The sequence below is a fragment of the Wyeomyia smithii genome, chromosome 3 (assembly GCF_029784165.1).
Source record: "Wyeomyia smithii strain HCP4-BCI-WySm-NY-G18 chromosome 3, ASM2978416v1, whole genome shotgun sequence".
Lineage (NCBI taxonomy): Eukaryota > Metazoa > Arthropoda > Insecta > Diptera > Culicidae > Wyeomyia > Wyeomyia smithii.
The window spans coordinates 251,733,869-251,760,358 of NC_073696.1; the positions used below are offsets into that span (position 1 = coordinate 251,733,869).

General features: G+C 38.5%; 1 protein-coding gene across 6 annotated transcripts in view; it reads right to left on the reverse strand.

Annotated features, from left to right (window-relative positions):
• LOC129730449 (uncharacterized) overlaps positions 1–26,490 on the reverse strand; it is a 185,852-nt gene that overhangs the window by 48,162 nt on the left and 111,200 nt on the right. For 3 of the 6 annotated variants that reach the window (XM_055689779.1, XM_055689782.1, XM_055689781.1), the window contains one exon: positions 4,363–4,690. The exons of 2 other annotated variants lie outside the window; for them this stretch is intronic. The gene's annotated coding sequence lies outside the window, so the exon portion shown is untranslated. Of the gene's footprint in view, positions 1–4,362; positions 4,691–15,546; positions 15,637–26,490 lie in introns of those variants that run through there. One more of the 6 variants, XM_055689784.1, reaches the window with a different exon arrangement.

The window sequence follows — 26,490 nt, forward strand, 5'->3', positions numbered from 1 at the left end:
TCGTCTCAACATCATAGCCAAAGTCAATCCAAATTTAACCCATATCCGATTCAAATATTATGAAATCCAATCCAAAACCAATCTATTTCAAATCCAATCCTCTTCAAATTTGATCCCTATTTTCTCGCGGGGTTTACTAATACAGTAATCACCCGATTATAAATCACTTTTTTCACTTGATTTTGTCATCTTATTACATTTCATTTGAAAAATGTCGAAACGAACTGATTTTCGATTTAGATTCACTACTTTTGCACAACCACAGTGGTACACATTCGTTTAACCGAGGCTCATTTCTCTCTGTTGCTCAAAATTCAAACACAATTTTGAGCAGCTTTCGTTGTTGTAGGATAGATCTCTTTCATTACAGCCAATTTCATGTTGCAACAAACCATTGCAATGGTTCGGATTTTGGTGGCAACTTTCTACTCTCAACAACTGATTTCGAAGAGATCATAGCCAATATTTAGTATGACCACCATCGTTCGGTATTACATAAAAAATACTATTCCACATCGAATCGGATAGCTTTTGCAGTGTTGCCATATCTATTTTGGCCCAACACTCTTTAGTTGCTGACTCAAGGCTGGAAACGGATTCAATTTGACGTCCTTCCGCATAAACCAACCTAGCCAAGATTCCCCAGGGGTTTTCGAAGGGGTTACAATCCGAACTGCAAGCTGGTCAGTCTTGTATCAGGTTATGTCTTCTCGAAAAAAGTCCTCTTTTTTATGCCAAATGACTTAAAAATACATAAATCGTCGAGATCTGGTGTTGTCTCTAGAAAATGTTCTTTTAAGAAACGATTTTTTATGAGTCAGAAAGTTTTAGAGCTGCAAGTCTTTTCCAGAAAGTTGTTCATTTTTGAGATTTTTTCGAAACAATATCATATCTTGAAGTTTCCTGCATTCCTAAGACACTTGGTTCCAAAAATTTAAAATTTCAACAACATCATATTGACAACTTCTGTGCGTTTTTTTATCGCTCAAAAGGGGCCGTTCAATAATTACGAAACCATATTTTTCCAATTTTTCAAACCCCCCTCCCTCCCTTGTAAGACTACCTAAGATTTTTCGATATCTCCCCTCCCCCCTATCTTACTGCCAGCATATATAGATTTTTATTACAGTTTTATCATCCTTAAGCAAGCACAATACTTCGTTTCCTCTTCTGTCCTTAATTCGAGTTAATCATCCTTCCGTAATTTTCTCTTTGTGAATTTTACCGTCCACACTTTCATGAACATGCACAGTACCAAAAAATGAAATTTACAGCTAATACAAATGAATGCACATAGCAGTTTCTAGCACATAAAGTGAAAAACATATACAATTTCACACCGTTAATAATGCACAGTACAGAACCGTTTTAAACCATGTAAATTTGTACATTAAGTGATGTACACTTAAAGCTTTGAATATAAATATGCATGCAAATTAACAATATATTCATTTACATTGCATGTGAATATAATGCCACACGGAATATTACATGGTTTCTAATGCTCCATTTATGTGCATTTAAAGAAATGTAAATTTTTTTTACTGTGTGGTTATTTGAATAGCTGCATCAACAATGTTTTTCTTACGTAAGATAATCAATTCACCCCCCTTCCTCCCTTGTGAGATAGCGTAAGAAAATTGCACACTCCCCCTCCCCCACTATTTGCTTACGTAATTATTGAACGGTCCCAAAAAGTGAAACTTTAACAGGTTTGAGGCTCCCCAGCAAGAAGTCCGATTCGATTGAGTTGCAAATTTACATAACGACTTTTGTCGTGAAGACGATCTTTCATACTTTCCATTGACACTATAATAAACAGTAATGTAAAACCCAAATATTAAAAAAGCTTTTAAAGATGGAAGGCTTCTGGTGGGGCGGGAGGTGTTGAACCCAAACATCCTTGTCTCAAATTTCTAATTTCTAGTATTTAAAGAACTATACAAAATTTAAAGGCAGGTTTATGTAAAATTAACTAAAACATAGCACTTTTTAATCCAGGTTTTCTTAACTCCAGATGACTAGAGTGCATATAATTTTTTTTTTTTTTTTGGTTATATTATCATGGACTGTATGGTTTGTTTAAATCTTGGGTGGTTGAAAAAGTGAATAACTCTGCAGTAGTTTTGGCCATATGCATAGAAGGATTTTTTGCATCAAATAGGGTCCTCTATCAACCCTTAAAAGATTCAAAGTGAGCTCCCTAACACCCTGTATATCATATGAGCCAGCATTCCAAAAGTACAGCCTTTTTTTTCACTGTCTCCTCAGAATACTTTTTCTGTAGCGCGTTTCGATAACAGCCCAAATCCACAGGGAACATTTTCTCCCTTCTTTTCATTTGCCTATGACGCATGCCGTGTGACGGCTGTTATAAAAGGCTGTAGGAAGAACAAGCAAAATGTGTAAACCACAGACTGCTCGGCACCTTACCGATAACCCTCGTACATAGAAAATCAACCTCGACAATAGAGATTTTACCAATACGAGTAGAGAATAGAGAAACGCTCTCGAATTCGTTAAATTCAGACAGTGTGTGAGACTTGAGAAAATATACCTCATCCAGACGGGACCAAGTCTGTATCATATTTTTAGTTCGCTTATTTTTCGCTTCCCCAGCTGCACACACTGTCTACCTTCAATAAACTTGAATGCTAACGGGTAAAAGTCGTTAAAATAGAAATTAGTTAGTAAATCGAGTTGTCTTTTTTGGGGGGGAAAAATGTGTCTACGCTTTTGTATTTTTTAAGAATTAGTATGAACTTGAATATACGAAGCGATAGGGCGTCCAAATAACTAAAATTGAGACTACGAGACTAAAGTGAATTTATTACGTAGTTTATGAACAACTCGTAAACTAAGTGTATAAAGTAGAAGTAGAAATGTATAGACTCAATTTTTTGAATTGTTTCCTATGAAAATAAAAAAGAAATACGCGATAAATAACGGATATCACAGGAAATGTTGTGTACTTTCCAAATCTGCAATAATAATTGAGAGTTTCCTAAAAAAAATCAAGTTATTATGCCAAAAGAATATTCAGAACGTTGGAACGTTAAGGTAGAATGTGTCAATTGTATAACAATAATTTTTTTTTCCTATATTTTCACTGTTCGCCAGGTTTATTGAATCATTCTATGACCCTTTTTTACCTTGAAAACCTATTTTACTTCTAAAGTAAATTATTATGACATTTGCGTCTTTAGCGCACGGTAAACCATCAACACTACTAAATCTTTTCAAAGGTCAACCGATGACCTTTGCTAAGTTTTTATCATTTTCTTATCCGAGTTTTGGAATTAAAACCCGTTTAACTTCTTTTGATTTTTCGCGTTGCAAGTGTGCAAAAGGTGTAAACAAACCTAGTGAATTTCATCGGATGACCTGCACTGCACTGCACCGTTAACTTTGTGGCTACAAAATGCACAGTGTTGATGAAAACAAAAGGGTTGACGACCTCCGGCATGCAACGTTAGCTCGAAGTACAGCAAAAAGCAGCCCGAACAGAACTTTGGAAGTTCTTGTGTTGCTGCCACCAGAGCTGTATATGCAATTATGTACTTCATAGTGATGCAAGTGTATTTTCCCAGTTGTGCCTTCGTTAGCACACGTGCATGCAACATCCTCTTGATCCCACGGGAAGACTATTTATTCAGCTAGCTAATCGCAAACTTTACGGAACTATTTACCCGCTTGGTTATCAACGGTTACAGAGTGTGCTAATATTTCAGTGAAATTCACATTCTTTCTGAAGCGAAATTTACATTTAAATTGATGAGAATTTTTGATCAAAGGGCGGTTTCATGTGTCTAAATTTCTTTTAATTATGTCTTATAAAGCGGTTTTTTAGAGTGTTTTGTTGTCACATCACCACGGGCAATCACACACTAATTACAGCATAGTTTTTACGGTCATCGGGCGATTGTATTTATGAAGGTGATAGAATTTATTACTCTTTTTGTGTTGTGGCAATTCTGACGGTGCGCTTTGACCCGACAATTGCCAAGTGTGTTCCACTGTGTTAATTTTGATGGAGATAATTCTTATAATTTTTTTACCTATAACCGTCGAATCATAAATTGCACCGTTCGCTGGGCTGTCTATGGTGTGTCAAACATAAAATCAATTCATAATTCAGTGTCCGACACAATTGACAACAATCAGCCAAGAAAACGCCAGTGTTGCACAATTAGCATTAACTTCTGCTATCGTTCTTAATCGTTCTGCTTCTGCTGAAGGGAGACCTCCTCCGAGAAACGATTAAATCATAGCATAACACAGCACTGCTTTAGCAGCCGCAATTACCGCTACAAGCCTTTGCACCCGCTTGTTTGAGGTTAGCTATAGTATTATTCTACTCACCAGTGCGCAGTCAGCAGAAGCAATTCGACCACCATCGGATGGACGGTGGCAGCACGAGACATTAAGACGAAACAGTTTATGACTTCGGTAACCCTCCTTCGCCGGTCGGTGGTGTGAAACTAGCGGAACCTTGCTTTCTCCCCGCCGATGCCTCCTGTTCCGTCCAGCGGAATTGGGCTTGCAGGGTGTTTCGATTATCGTGTTACCCCTGGAGAGTGTAGTCGACCCGGACGCAGGTCGATCAGCCGACCTCGATCGATTATAGCTGGGAGGTGATTTTGGTTTGATGGTGGATCATAGTTTTTCTGCAGAGTCGAACAGTTGGTATCTGCAAAAAGAACGAAAAAAATTTCCATTTAGATAACCTTCTATTTTTTTACATAACTTTTACTAGCAACTGCGAACGATTTAAAATCACACCCAAATTATACTGCCCACAAGATTCAAGAGAAAACACGAACTTTTGCACCTAGCGGTGTGATCTGACCTTTCTCTTATGGGTTTTAATTTCAAATAATAGAATATTAACATGCATTTGAATTCTAGAAATATTTTTTAATATTCGCATGCGCATGTGAACTTATGTAGATATTCGATTTTCATAGCGGTTGCAGCACCTTTCTCGGAGAAAGGCAAAACCAGTTAAAGCTTCCTCCAAAGCAGCTTTTAATCCAATTTGAACCGGTTTTCGGCTGAGATCGGCATTCATATCAGCGCGAGGGGTCGATCGACTGCTGTGGCATTTCGCGCTGACCTCTTTCGTGAACTGTGTGTCGGATAGGCAAATTGATCGCACTCGCGTTCACCATATGATTAGGATCGTTCGGCTGTTGCTCACACGATGACCCACTCACACTGTCGTATCGGTCAGATCGCGAGTCGACCGCCCGGAGCTTTCTTGGCGTTAACCGTTTAGCACCTATTCTCCGATCTACGAGTTAAGTTACGAGTGTATTATCGATGGAATTCGTCTGACGCTAAAACGATCGAAAATTCACGATAACCTCTTGTTGCTACCGCATTCTTGAAGCATCATACCATAATTATATATCTAATGATTTTACATTTACAGGATTACAATCTATTAAGAGCAAGCATTGTTCCTTAAATCCGGTCATCAGTTTTGGGTCATGAAACATTCAAATTTTCTGAACGCTCCCGACTGTAATCACACCGAACGAAAATATGTTGCATCGCCTCTTTCCCATTTCGCAGGTGTCATCTTCCCGTGCCCCCTCACTAACCCAGTTCCCTATCACATCACATCTTCGACAAATGCAGACAAATGCCTCGTTCACGATTTTCTCCGGGACCTGCGACTCTTGCCGGTAGGTACCGTTTTGCTGCCGTGAAAAATTACCCATTAATTGTCGCTCCGTTTCGCTCCAGATTCAGATTGCCAATGCGCTTGCCGTCGACTTCGGTTGTCTCCGCTTCCGGCGCTCCACGCTGCCGCTGCTCCAGGGCTCAACGCAGCAGCAACAGCAGCAGTAAGTCGTGACTGTACGATCATCGACACGGCATCTACCCCTTGGGGGCCCTCGGGGATGACGACAACGACAACGGTAGCAATCGTAATAATTATATGCCTCTTCAAACGGAAACCACGCGGCCAAGGCCAACCAGGTCGATAAATCCGGATCAATAATCACCTGTGCGACGGTTAGTTTGACCAAAGTGGAAAAGAACACTTGTTTCGCCGGGCAACGCGTATCCCGTCGTAGGTTCGCAAAGTAGCAGGTGAAGTGAAATGCGTAAAACCGGCTTCGCATTATCCGCGCCGTCTGTCAATCGGGGTGCGGTGAGTGACAGCCGGAGCTATCCCTGTTCCGGATTTTGAAAGTGAATCGCCTAGATTAGACTCCGGGGGGGTGATATCTAAATTGATGGTGACCTCGTTTCGAGGCGATGCGAATGACAACCGGCCCAACCGGGAAAGGAAAGCGAGATAGACGACAAAGCTTTATAAAATTAGCTCTGGATGTTGCGGTGATTGGGAAGATCGTTTTATACTTTTTATGGATGTACAACAAATCAAAATGTTGTACCAAATTTCTAGAGCAGTCTAAACGAAACTAACAAGAAACCCGACACGTCTCCGAGCTCACTCGAACCGCAACGGTAGCCATCCGCTAAGATATCATCAAACGAGGGAAAAAGAACACAGTTAATAAAATAAAACTGCATCAAACATGTTCAAAGCCATCGATCCGTCGCGATTTATATCGACGCTGATTACTATTCGCGAATTAAATCACGCATCATGCACCGGCAGACACGTGCGCCTCGTGAAATTCAGCTAGCGACCTAGCGCAGCGCTGCCAAACTCTTCCACCATACGATCGGCTAGTAGGACAAACGTGAGCATGATTTATGACATCAATGTGCTTCCTTTAGAAAAAAAAACACACCCCGTAAAAAGCGAGACTTAAACTAAATTGACCTTGACGGTGCGCGATTGCCTCGCGGGTTTAATGAATGCGCGTGCGGTTGGCTGTGTTTGTGTGTGGGTTGGGTTCAAGCCTATCTGATGAACTTCGAAATGCTGTCTCGATCTTCAGGGACTGCATGCAAAGGTTCATTTCTAGTCCAACGTCTACTTACTTAAGCAAACGCTTGGGTAATTTATTGTCAATTGTTTTATGCCAAACAAGTCTCGCGCAACCAAGGCTAGCTCGAATTCAGAGCCGAGAAAACGAGGCACGGTAGGAATTCCAATTCATAGTTAGTAAATAACTGTCGTGAAATATGTCACCTCCGGACGCTGCTTACACTGGTTAGAACCGAATTCTTGTTTTTCTTGTATGGTGATAGTAATTATCATATAATAGGAGATTTTACCATCCAAGTCGTGTTGGTTGGACAGATTTTAGAGCTCCATTTTCAGTGCTTTTGCACAATAAATTATAATTATCCTTTATGCCGGGATGTTGTGAGCTTGCCTAGCCGTTTGACACCGAAAACGGTATCAGAATAGAAATGGATTGTAAGTATCAGAAATGATAATTACTTAATCAAAACGCATCGAGTGCGAATATTTACGGCAAGCCGTGCGAGGGTTTACCAGCAATAAACTGACGTTTTATTGAGTACTAGCTAAGTACCCGATCTCGTTCGGAATTCAATATCAGCACTGGTAGTTGAGGTCTGAGGTCTGATAAGTCCAGCTCTAAATCTGGTACAAAACCTGTACCAAGTTTGGTAAAACCAGGTCTAGCTGTTAAGGGGTGATGATAGATTATTATTATTACTATTATTATCACAAAAAACTCTATTTTGTCGTGTCCAACGTACAGATTGGACATCGCAGTATTCAGCAATTGTTTTTCTTTTAAAATTTTCCACAACTTTGCTGAAGGAAGCTATCTGGTATATTGAAAATTAGAAAAAAATATTTTTTTTATCTAACTGTTAGGTGGATTGATCGAAAAACTAAAAGCGCCAAAAGTAAGGCCTTGTTCTATGAAACAATTTTGCCGAAGACATTGAGTACATAAAATCAATTTTTCATAGTCAAATCTAGAACGATCACGATTTTTCGAATTTAGACCAGTGTGCACTGTGGGATTTTCTAATAAATCTTTCCACCAATTGTAAATGTCTTGAAATATAATACTTGGAATGTGTAGAAACTATTTTGGAAGTTATTTCATGAAATGGTGGTTGAAAAACGTGCTTTACAACAGAGGCGACTCGTCCATAGGTGCAACCTGTGCATTGCACACGGGGACGCCAGGTAAAAATATATTTCAAACGCAAATTAATATTCATATTTTATTGGTTTTCAGTTTCACTTTCAAATAGTAACAAAGACAATGACTTGCGTGACTACGCGGATATAATCGTGATTACTTCTCCAAACTGTGATTTCCAGAATTTGTAGTTGAACAGGCAGGTTCAAATGCCACGAGTCGCCCCTGCTTTACAATAAGTATTTCGTCGTTTTATATCACTTCTTTGTACTTTGCAACCTTTAAAAGGACATTACTCAAAAATGTACCGTACGATGATTTTGAAATTTTGACCAGACATTCTGGACGTCATAATGAATCTTATGGTGTACTCAGATTCTTTGGTGCATTTTTTTTATAATAACGGTCTGTGGGAGCACCGTGTATTAGTATTTTTAAACCTTTCTTATGCCCATTTAGAAACATTTTCAGAAGCAAAAAAAATATTTTTTTCAATTGATACAAAAGATCACTCGAAGATGCATGAAAACCTATTTCCCATCACCTGTCAGTATTTTTAAACCATTCTAATGCCCATTTAGGACAATTTTCAACAACCAAAAAAAATTTTTTTAATTGATGCAAGACTGTTGGTGGTTACTCACAGATGTGCGAAAACCTATTTTCCATCACCTATTAGTATTATTAAACCTTCCTTATGCACATTTTGGACAATTTTCGCATTGGTTTCATTGGTTTCAAAACTCACTACAAACATTTTTTTGAAGCAATTTATAGCCAAAAAACAGTTGCTGTATCATTTATTTTCAATTTCAATACATTTTAAAAAGTTACGTTATATCGAGGTAAAAGTTACGTAATATCGAGGTTGCCTTATATCGAGGTATGACTGTAATGCCCGAAAAATCTTGACTATTTTTTCAAATTGAAGGGGTGATTATAATACAGCTACGACCGCCACCTTTATGAAAGAAACTTGTGTATCATGTTTGTATTTCAATCAATGTACAATTCAGTAGCTTCCGCTTTGTATAGATCGATAACGGTGCCGGATACGTCCTTACGGTCGGTTAGGGAGAGAAAGAATGAAGTGTTACAACCGTTGTTGCCAGAGACCGCTGCATCTCTAACGATTATAATGGAAAGGAAGCTACTTTTGTCACACCATGGTAAGTGACAGATTTTTATACCTTCACTCTTCTCTTCTTTATCGAGCCTTGTTAGTTACCATGCCAAGTATTGGCAATTATAACTACCTGGAGAAGTAGTCTTTCAACTGTGTGTCTTTTTCTGGGTGTTGGCGGGATCATGTAGCGGGATGGTAAGGAACCTGAGAATAAACGCATTCATCAAGGTCACGCTGATACTGAACGGTTTGAGATTTTATTAAAATTCGAATCATGATCAATCGCATGTCAAGCGGAATCTGTAACCTTGAGGCTACGAGCTCCCCAGCAGCTATTCAGTGATGGAAACGAAACGAATATGATGCAATCGTCGTTTATTCATCCCTTGTGCACTTCACGAAGTGTACAGGCCGGGACTAAACTTGAATCCTCTCAACCCATAATGAAATGATGATATGGTGCATAGGTTTCTGGGAGAAAACAAACACATGACTAGACTACATCAGCTCTGAGAAGCGATTCGATCGTTGCGTTTGTCTCTCCATAGGCCGGTAGTTAGGGGAAGAAAGGATAGCAACAGGAGAATATCATGTCGCCTGAACAGCAGCAGAGGTTGGGTGCGGTGAGAGGGAATGTGTGGGGGAAGTTTAAGCGAGAGTAGGAGGGCATACACTGTCATTTTCTTTCTTTTACTGACAAAAAATCATATTCATGAGTCAAATGAATAAGGATATAACAAGTTCTGATCCCTCTGTGTAACAGAGACGAATAATTTCATATACCGAGTTGTGCACATTGAGAACCACGTGTTGTGGTTTACACTAATGAATAGAAATATATCGTAAAGAGGAAAGCAAAGAGAGTGCACCAGCACCGATACTTTGTTTTTCGCATACTGACGACGATTTCAACGCATCTAAGGCTTGTTTTATGTGTATTCATTAATCGCTAGAGGTGATTTTTTTCCTTCGCTGGCTATTATACGTTACAATTTAGCGAAAAAATATAATATCTCGTAAACTATTAAACTTGGCAGAATTCTTGAAGCTCCGAATAAAATAATAGCTGCATTAGATTCTATGCATGATAAAAAAAAGTTCTTATTCCTGCTTTTTCATATGTGTAGAAGCTGTCGAATTATGGTAATTTATCTGATGCGTGAAACCTGATTTCGTTGTGTGTATGTAAAAGGAAATTTTCTATGAGTATCTTTTAACCAGGTTTTGAGGTATGATTTAAGCTGTTCTATAAAGAGATATGTCGGAGTAGGTAGGTATTCTATGATACTCTATGATTTTATTATTGATTTTGTGGAGTGTTTTTTTCTAGTGTATGATTTAAGAAACGTCAAAAGTTCTCCACACAACATGCATCACGAGATAAAACTTTTATGGTTCCTATACAAACGTTTTGTTGCAGCAAATTTCGTTGCTGCAGACTTGTAGAGGAAAAGGTATGAAAACACCTGCGCAGTGCAAATGTTAGAAGTTGGCATCTTTTTATTGATAATTAATTTTCGTTCGAGCTTTCGATAGAATTACTATAAACTTTCACTAACATTTTTAATCAACTTCACTTTTTGATTCTATCACATCTTCTTTTTGATCCTTACAATTATAAAAGGCCGTTACAGTTATCTGTTTACTGATGAGTAATTTATGGAAACCACAAGGTATAAAAGCGTAGTGCAAATGGTTGCAACTGGAACCTTCTTTTCGACCCGTACATTTGTGTATGGGAACTACCTCCTTTGCGAGCATGACCGGAAGAGTTACTTTTACTTTAGATTTGGGGCGACAGATTATCGATCCAGTGTCGAATCGAGAATACGTCTCTATACCACTCGATCTTGAACTGCTATCTTCCAATTGCCTCTAACACCTATTACGAGGGTATTCTCGTCTGGAGCACACATCCAACGATTGCGGCATCAATCGAGGGCTACCGGGAGAGTCAGTTTCTTTCAAAATGCAAGTTGTGTGCGGGACACAAAGTTTCGCAATCCGTAGAAGACCCTGTGTACGGCCACTATCCGTCTTTTTTTTCTCACAGTTGATCTCATTATCGCACGCCACTAATGTACCCAAATAAATAAATTCAGTGACTACTTAAACGACTCCCCATCAAACACCACTGCAGCACACATATTCGACATGCTACCACACTCTCTATCAGTCGCCATGTACTTCGTTTTGGCTGAGTTTATGACAAGCCCTATCCTCGCAGCCTTCCTCTTGCGAGACCACCGCTCTACGGTGATGTCAATGATGTCGATATCGTCCGCAAAACCAAGAAGCATGTGAGACTTTGTAATGATAGTGCCACTTCTCTGCACGCCAGCTCTCCGTGAAGCGATGATGTTGAACAATAAGTTCGACAGTTCGTTACCCTGTTTCAAACCATCTAACGTCACGAAAGCGTCCGAAATCTACCCTTACGTTTAATGTGGAACCGTCAAGGGTGGCACGTATCAGTTCAATCAGTCTTGTTGGGAAATCATTGAGTTATCATTGTAAATTTTACATGAGACTCATAGCCAAAAAAAATTGTCATACTATCCGTAGTGTGACGTTAAGTCTGTCTTTTTTTTCCTTTTTTTTGGAAAAGCGTCAAAAATAAAAATTCTTAGTCGATTTTGTTTGTTTCCAAAAAATGTTTCCCAGTGCGAGAAAGCAACTTGGTTTTTCTAGCACTAGCCAGCTAGAGCTTCATCGGATCGTGGATTGGCCAGACAGCGGCACGTTAAACGGTGGCAGCAATGAAAAAGTGGCTTGAATGAATTTCTTTGCATTACGCCGCTGCTGCTACTGTCGCCGCAGCACAGGTGACCGATAAGCGCCGAAAGTAATTATTTTTTTACCCTGCACTGCGCTGAGCTCCACCATAATGGAAGTTGACAGTCAGTGGCGTGATCACGACCAAGAGAAAGAGAGCAGCCGGTGTCTACTGGTCTACTGGCGGCTGTTTGACTACTGCTGCGCATCCTCTGGAGGATATCGCACACAGCCACCTCTAGCAAGCAAGGCGGCGGAACAATGATCGGGTAATTAAATTAGGCACGCACATTTAGCGGCTCGGCCGATATCGTTGCTGTGGTGGTGATTGTTGCTCCGGTTGCTCGGATGTGACAGAAAGTATCGCTAAGAAAGCAATTTGCTCCGGTTGTTTCGTCGTTAGACGAATAATGGGTGCATTGTTCAGTCGCACAACAAGCTGAATTCATTCGGGTTTTTAGTTTGTTTCTTTGGTTGACCAGCGGTTTTGTTTTATGTTAATAGCAATGACTCACAAGTAGAGGGTATTGTTTTCTTTACATCTTAGTCATGTGTATGCCACGAACTTATGAAAAATTTACAGTCCCTCCGTTTATAATAAAAATTGTTTGTCTTCATATAAGCCTAAAGATGTGATACCCAAATATTAATTTTATATAATTAAAACCTTTTCAGATTGTATGCAGTAAGAAAACAGTTGGTACAAGTTTTAGTGTGAAGGTGTAGTAGTGCGACTCTGGGAGGGGAAAATTTAAAACTGTATCATCTAATCTAAGCTAAATTTTGTCGCCGACTTTCGCTGGCTTTCATATCAACTTTTTTCTAAATTGAATTTTTTAAAGAGGAAATTAATTAAGACTATTCAGCAAGTAGTTATACAAGAAAACAGGATAAAACTCTTTTTAAATTCTTATATTATTCTAGTTTAACCCATTGTTTCGATTGTTTTTTGTCTCTTGTGTGAAGTAGTAGATACAAGTTACGTCTATGGTTATGAATTTTCTTCACTATTTTTTGATGTGTTCACCAATACAAGCATTGTTATCACAGCTCTTACGATCTCGTTTATTCTCAGCCACCTAATATTAAAAACTTCCAAGTGAAGGACCAGACTCCCCTGAAGTGGAGGCCAGTTTAGATGTAGGTTGTAGGTTGTACCAACTTGGCAACACAACGAAAACATAAATATAGCGCCACATCATCATTAGTTTAATTGCATATCACTATACTCGCAGAACCTTGATTTACGCTTATCAGAACAATTGTTTTTTTTTTCTCGTAAGCTGCTCGAAGCGAAGAGCCACGCAACTATTCAGGTTAATGATTGATGAGCCCGCAATCAGGTAACCTCGCGTACTGTTCACCTCGAAACAACATTCCACGGCAGATTGTCGAGATTTCCTCCTTTTCCTCCTCCTCAGGGTTTTTCGTGTTGTCTGTTGTCTGTTGTAGCAGCCTCAAGGCTGCCACCAGCACAGTTTAGGTGTAGTGTCGAACCCATTCTGCGTCCTCCTCCCTCCTTCCCATTCCGCCATGAGGCTATGTGCTGCGAATACATGATAATGATCGATCACCGCCCGGTGTTGTTTCCTCCCTGCAGAAGAAAGTGTATTCCACATCTGACGCGGTCAACTTCGTGGACGGTGAAAAGGCGTGTCCATTCGGGAGAAGCTCTTTCAACGCTCGCAGATGGTCGGTCTTTCGCGTGCGCGAGTAGCCTCATTTTGTGCGGCAGTTATCTTTTGTGATCAACTGCGGCCACCCGGCGGCTTAGTCTAGCTGAGACACCAATCAGCAGCCGACAGACGGGCTTTGTAATTGCTAATTTCTGAATAGGTCATCCGTCGCGGCCGGTAGTACGGAGGAGTGGCGATGAGGCGATGGAAGTTACCCGGCGCGGCCGACAAAGTGCGCTTCCTCATCAAACTTAACACTGCTTGCGGTGAACAAGCAAGAGATAAAAAATCAGCGCTGGAACTCTCCGGAACCTCGGCTGTTAAAACGATGAGTTGCAACTTGATTCGGAAGCGTTGTGAACGAATCAACCGTACCACTGCACTGCGGCTCTCGCTCTTGAATACCCAATCGCTTTGCATAATAATTCAGGTTAACAAGGCTGTTATGGAGAGCGGACCTTCACCGGTTTGCTTTTCCTTTCTATATTTTGGAGCGCCTCTGGTGGTAAAGTGACGAAAGTTTACAGCGACAAACCAGGCGCTGGTACCGGATTGATCATAAATCACTTTCATAGCCTGAATATCTTGGGCATAGCTGAGCATACGTCGTACATGATTACGAATTAATTTCGAATGTGAGTGAAGGTGAAACATGGTTCAAACGGGCGAAACTATTGGTGGGGAAATTCTAGCGTTCTACAAAAGTGTTACGAGCCTATAAGTGGCACAAGTGCACTCGAGCGGACCACCAGCTCCAGTAACAACCCCGACACACCGGCATTCGGATGGTTGCCCCGGATGAAGCGTGACCACTTGGCGCGCAGATCAGGCGCAACAGATTGCAAATGGCTAATCTTTTTTATGTTCCCTCGTGCATTCCCTTATGCAACGTTCATAATTTTATTATGACTTCTCGTGGCCCCTCGCATAGCAGCTCGTAGGTACCCGGGTGAAACCTACATAATTCGCGGTGGTCATACGTATACACATAGGTATACAGATTCGATCCGAGCCGAAGCCACGACGCCGAAGAAATAAAAGTTTGACTTTTGCCACTTCAACAGCATTCATTAGTATACGATCGAATGTATCTATCGGCGTTTGATTTTGCTTCACCACCGCACCGCAAATGCGAATGACTAGCCTACTGCAACATTGTTGTGTTTCTGCTGCTGGAACATAATGCTTGGATTTCTCAGTCAATCAAAGTTGGCAATGTAATGGCCGTTTTCCTGTAGGCTTCCGTTGTTTCTGCGGTGAGTGAATAGAAAGTTCCCAATTGTTAAGTTTGAATTGAATTAAATTATTAAATATAATCTTGGTGACAATGATGTTTGGTTAAAATATGGTTCGTGATACAACGATGTTTGGAATAAAAGGTATAATGCTCATGGCATTCATTCTTGCGTTTGATGAAAAATTAATTACGAAATTTAAAACTATTTTTGCAAAAATGCTATATCTCGAGATTGGCTCATATTACCACGGGGAGATGAGTGTTTCTTACGTAAAATTTTCCGAAAAATACGATGAAACCATCAAGTTTAAAATAAATTTAGCTACATTTGCCGAAAAATGCAAATTTAGTTTTAAAATACAAAAATAATGTATCTGGCAACACTTCTGATCAAAAACAATATTTTTTCTGGATTTCTTGGTTTATTTTCTTTAAAATTCACCTATCACTATTTTTCGGGTGTAAATTATAAAATTAATTAATTATGAAATTTACAACTATTATCGTAAAAATATTATATCTCGAGATTGGCTCATATTACCTCGGCATGATAGTTGTTTCTTGTGTGAAATTTTCCAAGGAACACGATGGAATTCGCAAATTTAAAAAAAAGCTGCATTTGCCGAAAAATGTAAATTTTGTTTTAACTACAAAAATAATTTATCTGGCAACATTTACGGTCAAAACTTATATTTTTTTGGATTCCTTGGCTTATTTTCTTCAAAAATCATCTATCAGTATTTTTTGAACATCTTACGTCTATGAACTGTAAGAAAAAGAGAAAAGAGATTTTGAACAAAAAATGCGTGACTTTGCAATAAAGAGAGGGGTCCTACAGAGCGGGGGGTAATCCAATCGACACCAAAATTGGGGTTTTTCCAAAGTGACAGTAGATGAATAATTTCCCCAACTTTTAGCAAAATCTGTGATGGTCGTGTCCAAGTTTGTGCTTTTTCGTGGTCACTTCGTATGGAATGACCCATATAGCGCAAACATGTTTCAACATTCAGAGTATATATAAGGGTGACAGCGAAAATGGTCATGTCACCGACCATGTACATTTTTTATTGACCTAAAAAATTATCTGTGTGAAATTCCAGCTCTATCGGGCATGATTTAGGGGTGCCTCAAAGCGTTCAAAGTTTTGATGTTTTGACGCTCGAAAATGGACGGACATCCCTCATAAAAATCTAGTTCAAAATACCTAGTAAAGATTAAAATGATTTACCAAACCACAAGTAAATCATTTTATTGTTTATTAGGCATCTCAAATACATTATTCTATTGAAAAAGGGTAATTTCCGGGGGTCAAAGCACTCAAATTTTAGGCACTTTGAGGCACCCCTAACTCATGTGTGATAAGACTGACATTTTGCACAGGTTAGTATTTTGGGCAAATAAACAAAATGTACATGGTCGGTTCTATAAATTCGATTTTTCCATACATCGCATTGCCACCCTAGCATATATGCACTGTCAAAATGAGGCAACTTTTCATTGGAGGAAGTGCCGGTTGACGTATCTACTACTGATGCTGCCCGCTACCGCACAAAGGCAGCTTTTAACAAGATAAAGTGCCGCTGTACAAGCTGGCCCTGCCGTTATCGCTGCTACTGCTGCTGAGTCAGAACTGTTTAGAACTAATATGTCTAGTTTAGGCAGTAACAGGCTCTTATATAGGCCAAACAGCACATTCTCGATTTACTAGATCTATAACTCTGTCGACCGTGCTAGAAAAAGTAAGCATAAGGCGACTAATCAGAGTATGAATTCTGCGTTTTAACAAGGCTTGATAATTTTCAATAGTACTGAAATTTGAATAATAAAATTTAAATTTTCTGCATTTGGGCGAATTCTTAGAAGATTTGCCAATCGATTGCTGCAACAACGAAGGAAATCCATTGAAAACAAACCGCCGCAGCATTTGAAATTAGACATATTTTTCCCTTTTTCGTTTTTAGATTTCCATTTCACATCCCTATGTAGCCGAACTTCCTGAGAGACGTAAGGGAACATACTTAAATGACGTAGCATTTTTTTTCATGATTTTTAGGCCCCCCTCGTAGCATTTGGCGGTTTTCTATACGCGGAATTTTTTACGAGGTTTTTTTTACGCGGATTTTTTAATTAACGCGGATTTTTGAATTAACGCGCTTTTATTTTACGCGATACCGCGCTAATTCAAAAACTTTTTCGCGAATTTTCGAATTAAAGTGGGTTTGGAACCAGAAACGTTCAAGTGTTTATCTAGTAGAAGACTTAGTCCAAAAAAACACCCACCGCCCTCCGAAAGATCCGGAATGACCGTCAAAGAGGACAATTTTAAATACTGGTTCTAGAGCGTCTCGGGTTTTTTCTAAGCCCTTCTTGCTGGTTCACTTTACGCGGATTTTTGAATAACGCGGTTTTTTACGCGGATTTTTGAATTAGCGCGTTTTTTTGCGTGGATTTTCGAATTAACGCGGTTTTTTCACGAGGTACGTGGATAAAAACCTGACTGTAGTAACATACATACAAAAAATACTTAAAAAAAAAAAAAACGTGTCTAATTCAATTTATTTACAACTTATAGACTCGTGACTGCATCTTCTGCTCCGAAGGGCTTGTGTTTTGGTGCAAGGAGTAAACAGCCGCTCCAAGCATAACTGTCCCATATTCTATGCAAACCTTATAGACGCTGGGACAGTTATGCTTGGAGCGGCAGTAAAGGTGTTTAAACAACTTAGTATGATCCATGTCTGCAGAAAACACAGAAACTATTTCGGAAAAGAAACGAGTATCTTTTAATTTTCACTATTAATAGCCACAAAACAGCAATGCCACAGATAAAAACATTTCGACAGATCTCGCTGCAATACTTTGTGCTATGTTTTAGTGTATTTTTAGAATACATTTTTCCTGCAAAAATTTAGCCTTTAAAAAAAATGCTACGTCGATTTTACTACAACCCCCCCCCTCCCCCCTTGTCACAGCTTGTCGCAAAATGGTGATATCCCCCCTTCCCCCATAAATGCTACGTCATTTAAGTATGGTCCCTAATTCTACAACAAAACTAAACTCAATAATGAAAAATTAATTCTAAAATTGAGAACCGCTTGATTGACAGCTAAGGACGAAGATAAATATAAAAAATATTGATTGAAGTTGACGGTACATGGAAATTTGTGAAACGGCTTTGGTTTTTTTTTTTGTTCAAACAACGTAGTGGGTTTTGATTCTCAATAACTGGTTCAATAACTACCAGTTATTGAGAATCAAAGCAAGCAGTGCAACTGGACTTTCAATGGTCAACGGGTTTGATGATTTTACAAATTAGGTCGCATATGGAAGAATATGATGATGATAAAAAATTCAAATTTTCTGGAATTCATTCTTCTATAATGCTTCAGAACTGACAGTTTGTTAAAATTTTGTTCTTTCAAAGAACTGACTCTTCTGATCAGCTCGCTAGCGGATTACCTGCGATTATATAAATTCTGAAAATCTGTGAGCCAGTCCATTCGCTATTTTCGTTCCGCTTTTGCCATCCATTCATGTGCGTACTCGGCGTTAGCCAGCCCGTGCCTGTGTGTGACCTGTGACAAGTTAATTTTTTGCTTGCTCTCGCGGTTGGTGGATGGTTATGCATAGCAGAGCAGACAGCCGATGGTAGCTGGTTGGGAGTTCTATTGCAGTTTCATGCGCGGGTTTGCGCTCGGTAGAAAAGGTGAAAAAAGTTTCATTTATATGATCGTTAGCAATGGAAAAAACTTCGATGTTTTTTTTAATCGGTCAAAAAATAAACCTTTATCCGCCAGAAGCACGACTTCCAGATGTCCGATTGCAAAGACTAAGTGATTCTTTCTAGACCTTTGCTAGAGATTTGTAATACAAGATTCTCCGTACGTGCTTCACGATTGAGTTCGAATTTTCCATAGAAATTTTTTTTCCAGAAGACAGAACGTTTGAGTTGATTTGAATGCCGTTTTCGAAATGATCGTTGACTGAACTACGTAACTGTTCATTTGAACAGCATGTGCGTTGCACGGTAAGCGGTTCGTTAATGATAGCAATAAAACACTTCATCTACTAAACTGTTCTCACCCATTCTCTCTCTTCAATATTCTCTCGCAATCATTCCTCTACTGCAAAAAAACCCGGATTGATGACGAGTGATGTTAGTGCGCTAAATCACTGCTTTTATAATGCCGTTTTGTAAAATGGTCCCTCCTTTTCAATACACTCGAAATCCAAATTTTTTCATCAATTTTTTTTAATTAAATAAAATAAAGCCAGAGCGTTTGGTTTGATTGTGAAAACGTCTTCGGTAAAGTTTTAGAGTTTCAAAAAAAAAACACCATGAGATGAAGATTTTTTAAGGAAAAAATATAAGCATATAATTATAAATGAAATGTCTCAAAAACTCACTTTTTATGAAGTTGATTTTTTTCCTACGGTACTTCATATTTTAAGCTCATTAAAAGTCCACGAAGGGGTAAAGGGGGTAGAGGGGTTTGACAACTGATTAAAATATGACCACGTGGTTTAGTAAGGGCCTCAAATTTGTTTCGTATTATCTTCACCTTATGATATTTTAACAAAAATTTACTCGAAAAGAAGTTCCGTAACACAGTTGATCTCATTGAACCGGGACTATGGCCCAGAATCAAGAATCCGACCCCAGACGCCATTTTAAACTCCAGAATGGTTACTTTCGAGCTCTCGAATGCAGCCTGAGTTGGCCAAATATCATTAAATGTGGGTATCTCCAGAACCGGGATGACAACCAGAGGATGCAAGTCGATCCCAAGTACCATTTATATCCACCATTCATAACTTCCGGTTGCTGAAAAACAGCCTAAAATGGTTGGATATCATCCAGCATAACCGCGAAAATGGAACCAGGATGATACCCATAGACCGGAAATTATCTCCAGATATTATATTAAAATTCTAAATGGCGACTTCTGTGTTCTGTAAAAAAGCCTGAAATGGCGAACATATATACAGAAAATAAACTTTCAAAACGAGGATGATGTTTAGACGCCAACTGTCACCTCCAAAAGTAATTTGATTTTCTAAATTGCGACTTTCTGTTTCTACAAAAGAGCCTCAATACCACTCAATATGATTTTTTTCAGAACCGGGAAGACGTCCAGAGGCCTTGACGCTTTGACCCCTCCCCCCCTCCAATTCAATGATCAGTGCAATATAAAATATGATGATTTTTAAATGAAACCTTGATACCTTGTATCCCGAGCAACCCCGGCCCGGGTATGTTTGACTATTCTATTAAAAATTATAAAAATTAAATTTACTTGAAATGAACAAAATTCGTGAAAGATTGTATTTAGTAAAAAACTATATATAATAGTCTGGTGTAATCCAATTATGCAATCGTTTATAATATAATCTTGGAGAAATTGGAATGACTGAAAATTAATTCTTAGTCACCGCCAATTTGGATATAATTTTTATTGTGAATGACGCTAGTGTTTTTTTTTTTTCAAATAAAAACAAACATTCATGTGAAAAGTGACATTACAAGGTTTCGTGGAACTCTTTTACTCTCTTTTGGTGGAAAATAACATAAGGTTTTAATGGATAGACAGATGAGCTTCAGTGTTTCTGCAATTAAATGAATAATCAGTGAGAACTGCACAACGAGAATGTAATGCTAGTCCTAAGTAGGGTTTGCAATCCCGGGAACGATTTCCCGGGAAATAGCTTTTCCCGGGATTCCCGGATCCCGGGAACAGAAATATTGATTCCCGGGATCCCGGGATTTCCGAGTTCAGCGAAAAAATTTGTATGATTCACTATAGTTTTTTATGCATTATTGCAATAAAATTAAATACGTCAAACTGGTGCGACCTCAAATAAATCATTTAATTAAACCTAAAGTCAGTATAGTCTTTAAAAGTAAAAATCATTTTGCATGTTAATTAGTAAGCCTTCAAATGCTCTAAGACTGACTTATTTTGAGTCGTATGGAACTGATTATTTAGTATTCTCTCGTTTCTTTCCGGTTTGTCTGGGTCACAGAAAACCACCGAACGGCGAAATAACGAAATAACGTAGTTTATGAACCAAAAATCTTCCTTGGAATCTTACGTTCTAATCAATGATGATATAAACTCCAAAAGGGTTTGAAATGTTGTTCTGTCAATGAAAACTAGATTTGAGACGCAGTTTATTCAAAATAAATCACAATTGCATAGCAAATATATTTAAATGACAAAAAAAATACCGCTCAAGTAAACAGTGAATATTCACTGTAGTGTAAAAAACATTTTGCCCAAAAAGTCCGTACCGAATATAGCAAATATTTTTCGCGGCCAATGCCTGCCTAAAAGCCCAAACACAATGGATACGTTTGCGTTGCGTTGACGTTAATTTGACAGAAAATGTATGGGCTAGCTGTCAAATTGCCAAATTCATTCAAACATCAGCGGTGATTCAGCAGACTTGAGCAAAGTTTTACAGAAGGAAATAAAATTTTTGAGCTTAACGGAAAATTGTCAGCGGATCTAGGCGATTGTTTGACGACATGAATACCCTTAATTCTTCTCTTCTGCAAATCTATGCTACAAAAATCGATCACGAATTTTTTATTTTAACTTGAAAATGTTTTGTATTTCATTTGTTTTTCATGCGGATTGAGAATGAATTTTAAACAATTTTTTGTTACCTTTTACTGATGAATTTCATTTAAAATGTCATTTCCATGTGGAATTCCCGGATTATTCGATTTATCATTCCCGTTTCCCGGGAAATCGATTCCCGGGAATATTGCAAACCCTAGTCCTAAGCACCTTTTATCTGGTTCATTTTGCAATTTTGTTGGTTCAACCAACCCTAAACCCCAAACTAAACTAAACTAATTCAGTGTTTCTGCAATTAAATGAAGTAGATACAACTAGTATGAGAGTAAGAGAGGGTATTTTCGGCAGTGATTAAAACAGAACCTGAGAGGTTAGGACAACTCACACTGAAAAAGCTGTTTTTACATTTAGAAAATGGGATGACCGCAGCAGATTTTTATTGCCAGGATCCAGCACAGAATACTTGCATGTGTAGTCGCAAAAATAAGGCAAAGCTTCATCGCGGGGAAGAAAGCCCACACCCGACAAATCGAAACGTATGCTGCTACCACGCTGCTGCTGGCATAAGTGACTTCGCTACTGCAGAGTCCTGTACGTCCGTTCATCCACCAAAATGATGTAGTTAGGTTCACCAGAAGTAAGCTCTTTTATAGTTCGAAGAATGGCTTTCCCGCTAACTAGGTATACTATTCTGTTGACCTTCTAAGGCAAAGCCAGCAAACGACCAATCAGAGGAAGTAATTTTCGTTTCAATAAGGCTTGACAGTTTTAAATAGAATAATAGTTCGCATAATCAAACAACATTTTCTGTATTTGGGCGAATGCGCGTAAAATTTTTCCAATCGATTGTTGCTCGAATGAAGAAAATCAGTTAAAACAAACCGACTTATGAGTATTTAAAAAGGGACAAATTCGCTTCCTCATCGTGAAACCTGGGTACTGCTAAATGGACTCAACAACCTAGTTGGACCCTATATAATCCCTCGATTTCCTCCAAGAACTTACGGGAGTGTTACTTAGTCAGGGACCACATCATCAATATCCTCGATGTCTCAAATGTCAATGCTCTGAGTAAAGTCAACTGCCAGCTGGATAACGTTAGATGCTGGATTACGATATTACATCGAATTTCTTCTGCAGCAAAACCCGAGCTCATCAGTAATTTGCTTAATTTTGTTCAAATGCATACATTACATACGAAAAAATCTCTCGAATTATGTGAATGCAGGCATGTTAATTATGGAAAGGGACATTCGTGATTCGTGATTCTTATTATACATTCTATATTTGTTTGGATAGTATGCATAATAAATATATTATGTTAGACTTTCAAAAGAGAAGATATATAAAGGTTCAGGTAAATTTTTTTGACAAAATAACCAAACTATCGTTATCACTTAGATGAATCGAAATTGAAGATCTGTAAAATTCTTACACAAATAAACTATGAACCAGACACGAATCCTACTCAATTAAAAAAAAAAACAAACTTACTCCCTTGAGAAATAGTTAGTACATAAAAAATGAACTTTACCACAATAAATTCCGTGCCTAATGTGGTGCCTTTGAAGAGAAGTACAGCAGCATTACAGGAGAAACCATTTTTCGGGTGGGCAATCGATTAGATTCGTATCAGGCATCCAAGTGGAAACAATCGTAATTTTGCGCTGAAATTGAAACAAAGGAAACTTAAAACAAAAACGCCTAAATCAACAGCGCCACCAGCGATTACGAAATCTCCACTGGAATACTGTCAAAGCAAGTAACTAATGTTTCAGAGTTTTACCATGGTCCCTTCAGTATGGGACCAGACCGAAAGCGAGAGTAAAAGCCTAAAGAAAGTGATCACTCTTGACAATACCAGATGACAAGACGACCATGGGAAGCCAAATCAGCGCCACTAGTATAACAGGCAGCATTTCCGTACCCTAAAACCAATTCGGTTCACTTTCCATCGACTGTGCTTGTTTTTCTTCTCAATTTAAAATCGGTTATGTATATGGACTCTCGCGAATCCCCTTCACCGGTGAAATGTGCATCAACACTAAATTGCTCAGAAGATTGAGATAAGTAAATTTTTATTACAACATTCAAAACGGTGGCAGTTGTGTAATTAATGCCGGTGCTGCTGATTACTGACAGTATGTGACTAGACTGCTGCAGCGCTAAATAGTTTTATGATGTAATGAACAACTTTAGCGGCCAGTACCCTCCACTAGCCATAAATCGAAAAATTATTTCACAAAGCACAAGAACTGCAACATTCACATACACTGAGAGCTCAGAAAAATGCCACTGAAATGATTTGTAAATAACATTCCGCAAAGTGCAATTGACCATAAACAAACAAAAACCTTCTCGCATCTGCAAACGACCGAAATTCAAGTGTCGTTTTGTTTGGTCCAATCCGAAGGCAATTACAGAAACTAAAGCATGCGGCTCAACCTAGATTCAGGTAATGTTTGACCGGCAGACCGTGGAATTTGGCCATGTTTTCTTCGGGTGAAGAAGCTAGCACTCGGTCTTTTCCATCATCTAATTCTCTTTCAACTAATTAGTTAAATGCCAGTAAGTTTTATTGACACGTAGATAATTTGGTGTTTGTTTTTTTTTGCATCTTCAATGAAAATTGTATCGTTATCCAACATGATTAAAGTGTTCTTAATTTCTACCGACTTGACGTAGCTAAACATACCTGTAAATTGAAACTATGAAATGTCACCATAGAGTAGAACAAATTTCTTATGGGCTGAAGGACCAACGCAACGATCATCATCATCATCATCATTCTCAAAATCGTTTAGCGTCAGTGCAATTAAATTGTGCTTTGTCACTGATAAACAACGTTGATGATAATGATGCTGATCATCGTTAGTTACCTTTTGTGAAAAAAAAAAAATCGTTGGTTACCATCACAAGCAACCATCGTTACTGGTGCCGGCCATTATTTCAGAACAGTGACGGCGATCGGCGCCGCCAGCCAAGCTGTTGACCTCTTCCTCCTCCATCCTATTCCTCTATGTGTGTGTGTGTTCTAATCGCGAGCTTGTGGCTCTGCTGCTAGAACAATGACACATTAGCGCGATGAAAATTTGCGGATAATATCGTTTGGGGGCGAATAAATTAACGAAATTTGTACGATTACCCGCGGTAGGAAATGCCAAAATTTGTTGGTGTGGCTATGTTTATAAGCGATTCAACCCTGATTAAAATTGAGGAAATCCGCAAAGTTGGATAGCTGCTTGAAAAATTGCTTACCATCTTTTTTGTTGGATATCAGATGCGATGATTTCGTTGTGTGGAATAAACATATATATAAATGAACACCAGTCCTCTATCTATATAGAGACGTACATTTTCATTCAGTCTTTGTATGTATATTGGTTCAAGATATAATTCGTATCGTTTTTTTATTTATATAAATCTCTGGGAACAAACAGAAGTTTTTGTTAATAAAACAGCTGGTTTTTAGAACAGATGAGACAGTGAAAACCATCTTTCAACACTAGCATGTGTTGGATTAGGAGCTTTAATCTGCTCTTTCGTTATGAGGACCCTTGACCGAAAGCCAACAAACGACCACAAGCAATGAATCTATTTTTTTATAACTGTAGAAAGCAAAATCAAGTGATATAACATCTTGAATAAATTCAGCGATTTCACGAAAATAAGAAATTTACATATATCCTTACAAATACAACAGATTTGAATATTTTTGAAAAAATTTGACGTAGAACTACGTCTTAAGGGGTGGAAAATATTAAATCGAAAATATTCAGAGCGTTACGAAAATTGTCCATTTTCAAATGCTTAAACTCAGTCAGTTTCCAACGAATTTACTTCATTCATATAGCAATCGACTGGAAAATTAAATGTAGAACCTTTTTAAACGCATATTCCGACCAATCAGAGCTGAGAACGAGGCCAAATATTAGGCGAAACTCTTAGTCTCAGTCTAAATTAAGCTAAACAATCTTCACACCCACCAGAACTCTAACTCTCAGTAGTCACGTATGCAATCTTGCATGCAGTAAACTGAATTTTCATTGCCTGATTTTGCAAAAGGTATGATTTACTGGAAAAAAGATCAACCAGTTGCGAGCAGGGCTGTGGCAAGTCGTAGCGCAACAGGCGGCGATTTCAAATATAATATGTTTCTATGGTCTGACAAGCAGGGGAAACCGGTGTACCGCTCTGGTGTTTGGAATTTACCTTCCACAGCACTAGATTTTGGATCTCCCGTCTGTGTGAAAAGCACCGCCGTACATGCATGTTTGTAGCACTGCTAAACATGCCCGGACAGGTTAATGATTCCATCCAGATTACGCAAGTTCGCCTTTAACCGCGGAACAGTGGTCCGAAAAAGCAAACAGTGTAACCTAATTCCATATCGCATTTCACCTTCATCATTGCCTAATGGTGACTCAGAAACAATTGTTTCTATGAATGTTCCTCAATGTTTAGCTCAAGTACTACAAAATGTTGCTGGTTCAATTAGGTCTTAATCCACCCATGTTTGAGTACGGCGAGCATTTTTCACAGTAGGTTTTCATATACAACCAATAGTAACTTTTTTTTTGTTAAGAGATACAGGAATAATTTCTTTGGCGAAGTTTAAGGACGTGTAAAAACAGAAAATTTTGCTGAACAAAAAAAAATCCTATCTTCATCGGGTAGAGAGTTACAGAGTATTATATATGAAAGTTACTTAAAATTTAGTTTCTTGTATTCGACTTTGGTTAAATGCATTTTACAAGAGAACATTTTTCTAAAGAAGCATTGGGACATAGAAAACAAACGTTTTTGTCGAAGATAAAACATTTTAGGAATGTTCCTTACAAAATTATAGCTTATTTTAGCTTATTTTTTCGATAACTTTAAGAACGTATGAGTAAAAGGCAAATAGAATCTTGATGTCAATACTTTTATCTAAAGCTTAGGTCATTACCAGAAACTGTAATAAGTTCCATTAGTCCCAATCCACCTACTTTTTACCATTTACGTTTTTGATGTTATCGAAAAAATAATCTCAGATATG